General features: G+C 39.3%; 1 protein-coding gene across 8 annotated transcripts in view; it reads left to right on the top strand.

The window, feature by feature from the left end:
- Nucleotides 1-6,000, top strand: part of elmo1 (engulfment and cell motility 1 (ced-12 homolog, C. elegans)) — a 277,185-nt gene that overhangs the window by 220,979 nt on the left and 50,206 nt on the right. The window contains exon 1 of one of the 8 annotated variants that reach the window (XM_043719209.1): nt 3,787-4,068. The exons of the other annotated variants lie outside the window; for them this stretch is intronic. The gene's annotated coding sequence lies outside the window, so the exon portion shown is untranslated. Of the gene's footprint in view, nt 1-3,786; nt 4,069-6,000 lie in introns of those variants that run through there. 8 annotated transcript variants of the gene reach the window in all.

Below are 6,000 nucleotides of genomic sequence, written 5' to 3'. Positions count from 1 at the left end.
TACTGGCACTGGAGCGTGTCCAGTGGAGATTCACATGGATGATCCCTGGAATGGTAGGTCTAACATATGAGGAACGGCTGAGGATCCTGGGATTGTATTCATTGGAGTTTAGAAGATTAAGGGGAGATCTAATACAAACTTACAAGATAATACATGGCTTGGAAAGGGTGGACGCTAGGAAATTGTTTCCAGTAGGCGAGGAGACTAGGACCCGTGGGCACAGCCTTAGAATTAGAGGGGGTAAATTCAGAACAGAAGTGCGGAGACATTTCTTCAGCCAGAGAGTGGCGAGCCTATGGAATTCATTGCCGCAGAGTGCAGTGGAGGCCGAGACGCTAAATGTCTTCAAGGCAGAGATTGATAAATTCTTGATGTCACAAGGAATTAAGGGCTACGGGGAGAATGCGGGTAAGTGGAGGTGAAATGCCCATCAGCCATGATTGAATGGCGGAGTGGACCCGATGGGCCGAATGGCCTTACTTCCACTCCTATGTCTTATGGTCTTATCAAAAAACAGTGAGATTACAAGCATTTAGTTGCTGTAAGAAATGAATGAAGGCTTTGATTTGAATCAACAGAAGGATGTAGCATAATTCAAGAAATGTTGTATTGTTGGTGTTTAAGACACTTTGCCCTCTGTAAATCTGATCAACCAATTGTATGCAATAATATCTTTGTAGTTGTACAGAGGTGGGGAGGCATAAGGAGTCTGGAATTTTGGCTTGAAGACAGATAGATTTATAGTTATATCACTAATTTCACAATCTCAAGATGTCTCACAGCACTTTACAGTCAATGACAGGCAATTCACTGTTATAATGCAAGAGATGCTTTAGGAAATTTGCACACTCCACATAAACGGTGAGATAAATGACCAACTAAGCAGTTTGAGGTCGATTCATAGAATGGTTGTACTGCAGAAGTTTATTCAGCATATTGAATCCCAGCCAGCTCACTGTATCAGCAATTTGTTTAGTCCCACTCTCCTTGTAGTTGATAAGGGATGAATATTTGCCAGGTCACTGGGAAATATTCCCTTGCTGGTTTCAAATCATGCAGAAGTCTTTCATGTCCACCTGAGACGGATAAAAGGGGCTGGGCCTTCAGAAAGATGGCACCTCCATTAATATGGGTTCAAGTCTTTGGCGTCTCAGAAAAGGTTAATGGGGCATCAAAGTATAAAGGAGTATGTCTCGTTCACAGGGACCCTTGCGCTACCTGCATTCGTCATGTCAATCTTCATTATCAAAAGCTTACCAATAGCTAGTCAATGTCACTGATGGTCATCAGTGGATATACCAGACTTCAGGTGCTCAATGGCAGGTAACATAAACAGCAGGAGCTGAGGCTTCAAGTCAACCTGAGCTTTGCTCTGGAAACCCCAACAAACTATGCAGAAGGCAGCAAACATCTCTAATCATTTGTAAATTAGTCAGCAGGGAGATTTCTCAGTTAAAGTTTCCAAAATTATGCATTGATTTATGCAAGTGCTCAATGTGGTAAAGTGCTCAAATAATGAAGCGCACAGTTTGTAATCAAGAAAACTTTCTTCCGGGTGATAAAATTAGGGAATCAGATTTCCATGTGAATTAATATAAAGCCCTTCAATAAATTATAAATTCTTCTTTATATGCATGGATTTGGTCTGATGATAGGAACAATCTGTAAAAGAGACTGGCTCCGTGGACTTGAGATTCTCTCTGTCTGTCTTTCGATGTATGGGCTACTGCTCTGATACTTTTGAGAAGAAATGTTTGGCAGCCTGAGGGTTTAGTTGTGATCTAAGAAATGTGATGTACAAATCTGTTCTTCCTAGATTAATGCTTTGGAGCGAATCAGGAACCTAACCACCAGAGGGACTTGTCAGACTCCTCTGAATTATTAGTAAAATGTTTTTTATGGAGATTAATGATGCCGTCTGAAGCATCCTTTATGCATCTGCTCAATATGCAAAATGAGAGCTATGTTTTATAACACTTAAAAATGTTAGAATTAAAAGCTTGCAGTAATGTAGATTAAAGGAGTTAAAAAAAAGGAAATATGTCTTAATGACTGTCATCAAGTTTATGTTGAATTTCAGGGCTTGAAAACGAGAAAATTTTCCATGAAATGACCAGTTTCACAGACCATCACTTAAACAGATTAAAAACACTGTAGTTCAGTTTGAAACATTAATTGGGTAATTTATCGAGCCAAGAACTGTAAAAGTTTCTTTTGATTTCAGTGTTAATATTTGAGAATAAAAGACTTGCAATTGTATAGTGACTTCTGTGATCTGACAACAATGAAAGGAGCGTTTTCCAAATGTAATCACCATTGTAATTTAAGAAACAGAACTGTGATTTGCACACCTCAAAGTACTTAAGACCACAACGAGATAAATAAGTCGATAGCAACTGACATAAAGCATAGACTAAGGCATCGACAATGACCAGGAAAAGATCTCTCCATTTTTCAAACAATCAACATGGAGCTTGTCTTGACATTTCATTTGACGGACGGCACATCCAAAGTGATTGTCTTTCAGTACTGCACTGGGAGTGTTAGCTTATGGTTTCTGTTCAATTCTCTGGAGTGGAACTTGAACGTACAAGCTTCCAACTCTGAGGAGAGAGTGCTTCAGCTGGCACCATAAAGAGCCTGTGTTTCACAGCACAACACAGCTATAAAAATGCTCAATGGCAATGATTGAAGCATCGTATTCTTTATTTCCAGCTGGACCTTTGGTGGATTGATTCATAAAAACATGAGTATAGTAAAGGTCACCTGCACTCAGTGGGATTCAATACAAAATGGGGACAGAGATATTTGACCAACTCAGGTTTTTGTTTGGTCGGTGTGAAGGAATTGTGTCTCTCAGCGTTGACCGTCTATAGGCAGAATGTACCATCAGCTTATTGTTAAGACATTGCGTCTGTCAATTCAATTCTGTTCTGCTGGCAGTTGAGGATATACACTGAAATAAATTACAGGCTATAATTTTCAAGCTTTGGAAAAGAATAGTTAAAATGGAATAGAAGATAAGTTGGTGTGAAACTCCCAGAAAAATTGCCACCATTAAAAAGCAAAGTGTTATCTGAGCGATGGCAGGTAAATTTATCTTTAGCTGATTGTGGCATAATGTTGAGAAAATTGAAAAAAAGAGAAAAAGTAAAATGTTCCATTTTCTGTGATGTTAAGAGAATACATAAACCCTGATCATTTTTAAAAATCAAATTTTGAGGTAGTTAAACTAAAGGAATGGTTTGTAGGGTTGGACGTTATTTGTTCCAGTTCTTGGCATTTTGTCTTGAGGGAGAATCACGCTGGAGGACAAACAGAAGAAGAATGTTCTTGCTCGCGGTCAAAAGATGAAAAAGAATTCTGTCAGCCTCTGGGTTAAAATTAAGAACGAGTATAAAAAGATGGGCTGTGCTTTTAATGAGGCTGACAGCAGATGTTCACTACAGATCTTAACTTGATGCCGGAGTCTGTTTCCATGGTAATGGGAAATGGTAATTACTGAGCCTGAGCTCTTTTTCTCTCTCCGCGCTCCGTGACACATTGGTGATTTTAATGGATTTGATCTCTCTCTCTCTGCTTAATTGTCATATCCCTCCATCTCCTGCCTGACAGGCTGATATACATAAGATCGGGCTGTTAGTGCCTGCACAATGCTTGTACTGCCGAGAGATGTTGGAGAGGTGGGCAGGCATCTTTAGCTATCTTGCACGATTGGACGTTTGTACAGAAGCACTAGCCAATCCGCACGTAGACAGGTAGAGATTACACTATAAACACAGGCAGAGCTGCTCACTCCTCTTCAGATTTGGAGCTTTGCTGCTTGGAACTGGTAGCAGCTCATCTCCTTTAGACAGATTGAAGGTGTTTTGTAAAATATCTTGCATTACGAGACCGCCATAGGGGACACCATTCTTGTAGTAGTGTCGTCTGATAATTTTGGAACAAGACTGTTGCTCTCCTCTCACCCATCCATCCTCTCCATACCCTACCTATACCCCTATGCTTTTCTTTTGAGCTCCGCTAATATAGGTTTACAACCTGTCACTATGGACCAGCAGTGCCTATGTGAGTAGCTGATATATTTCTCGTACATGGTTGCAGCTGTTTGCTGAATGTACAGGTTATTTTTATTCTGTAATTTACATGGTAATGCCTCTGTTTTGTATTAACTGACAGAGGTAGGAGTGTTGACCTAGGATTTACAAGTTGCCTAGCTTCTTTTTGCCGCCTGTTTGTTTCCTTTTCCTTAATTTGTTGTAAGCTTATAGATTTGATATCCTGATGGTTGTGACTTTGCAATTACACTACTCTAATGCCTGGTGGGATAAGACTGCTGCTTAACATATATTTTATTAATGGTGATGCTATTAATCCATGAGGGAAAATGCTTCCATCAATAAAAATAAATGGAACTGAAGGATCACTGACACCAACAGAGCATTAAAGCTGTTAATATCTTGACTGTGCAGGCTTTGCCCTTAGTAGGGTATGGATCCATGCAAATAAAGCCTGCTACCATTAAAATTTGCATTCAGTAATCCAACCCTAGATGGTCAGATAGTAAATAGTCAGAGCAAACTGAAGGTTCATTGTGATCTAATCTTCTTTGGGCAACAGAATTGTCTGAGGGGACGTTCAATTTCTTTGTCAGATCCATGTTCAGAAGTTGTTTGGATCCAGGAAACCCAGGCAGTATATGTTACTTGTTCTGTGAGATTTATTTCCATAATTCCTGTAATGACAATGCTTAACATTGTCTTGTACAAATGGTGTATCAAAGTTGTGTCCCAATATTTCAGCAACCTCTCTACAAAGTTCTGGCCCCTGAAATGCAGTGCTCCTGTTAATATAAACACAATAAGCAGAGCTGTGTAAATACTGATTAACTCATATTCCAATGCAGTACAGAAAGTATTCTTTCGGTTTAATTGGATCTCAAATGAACAGATCTAACTGAAAGCTGCACAAGTTAAATCTTGAATAGATTCACCTGTCACGTAAGCAGGGGCTTGTCTTTCTTTTATTTTAGAATAAGTGTCTCAAAACCTTTTCTGCATGATGATTAAGCTTGTGCTAAAGAGGGGCAAGAAAGATCCACTGCTGTTTGTGTTGCTAGCTGTCATATAATTTTGATATGTGTTTTGCGGGAACACGGGAATTAGATGGTGGGTCTCCAGCGGCTTTCCTGAATTTCGAGTCCACCTCCCAGGTTATCTGTCAAATGGCACTGTAACAGGATAACTGAGTTGCATGGCAGCAGCAAGTGATTTTGTGATTCATATTCTTTGAAGAGTTTGAAAATTGCAGGAATGACTCTGAGAGGTTCTGTACCAATTCTTTAGCTGTTCTCTCTTTGTGTGAAAGCACTTGAGAGTCTGAACAGCAATGCATGAGCTAATTGTATTAAAGCTCTGTCTAATGCCAGAAGGTGACAAGTAACTTTACTGATGATTACCTGCAAATCAAATCTGTTACGAATTTGTTTTTGTTCTTGTTACTTTCCCTGATTCATTAGCTTGTCTCAATAAGAAGGAAAACTTGCACTTTCCTACACTGCAGCATTTACTACTTTAAAGAAATAGTTTAGTAGCAAAAAATGCTCTGGAACATCCTGACGTTTTGAAATGTGGTATATAAATGTAAACCTTTTCACAACCTCTGGACATTCTAATGCACATTGCAACAAATGAAACTTTTAATGCTGTAACCAATTTGTGTTTAGCAAGATCCCATAAACAGCAAGATTGCCCACAGTAGTAAAAGCTGAAGTAAAAGCCCACGGCTAATCTGGTTTTACTTTGACCAGGTTTTTTATGCTTTGCTCTCATTTCATCTGTAACAGTTCATCAATGCCAGTCTAATTTGTGTGCTCAAATCCTGGAGTGGAGCTTGAACAATTACCTTACCAATCACGTAGTGAGAGTGGAAACAATTGATTCAAAATGTCCCTAAAGATGCAATGTTATGGGACTACTTGGTGGAAAATAAATCAGTAAG

This window comes from Chiloscyllium plagiosum, chromosome 29, assembly GCF_004010195.1.
Source record: "Chiloscyllium plagiosum isolate BGI_BamShark_2017 chromosome 29, ASM401019v2, whole genome shotgun sequence".
NCBI lineage: Eukaryota > Metazoa > Chordata > Chondrichthyes > Orectolobiformes > Hemiscylliidae > Chiloscyllium > Chiloscyllium plagiosum.
The sequence above is the reverse complement of the archived record's forward strand: the minus strand, read 5'-3'. Positions and strand labels throughout refer to the sequence as shown.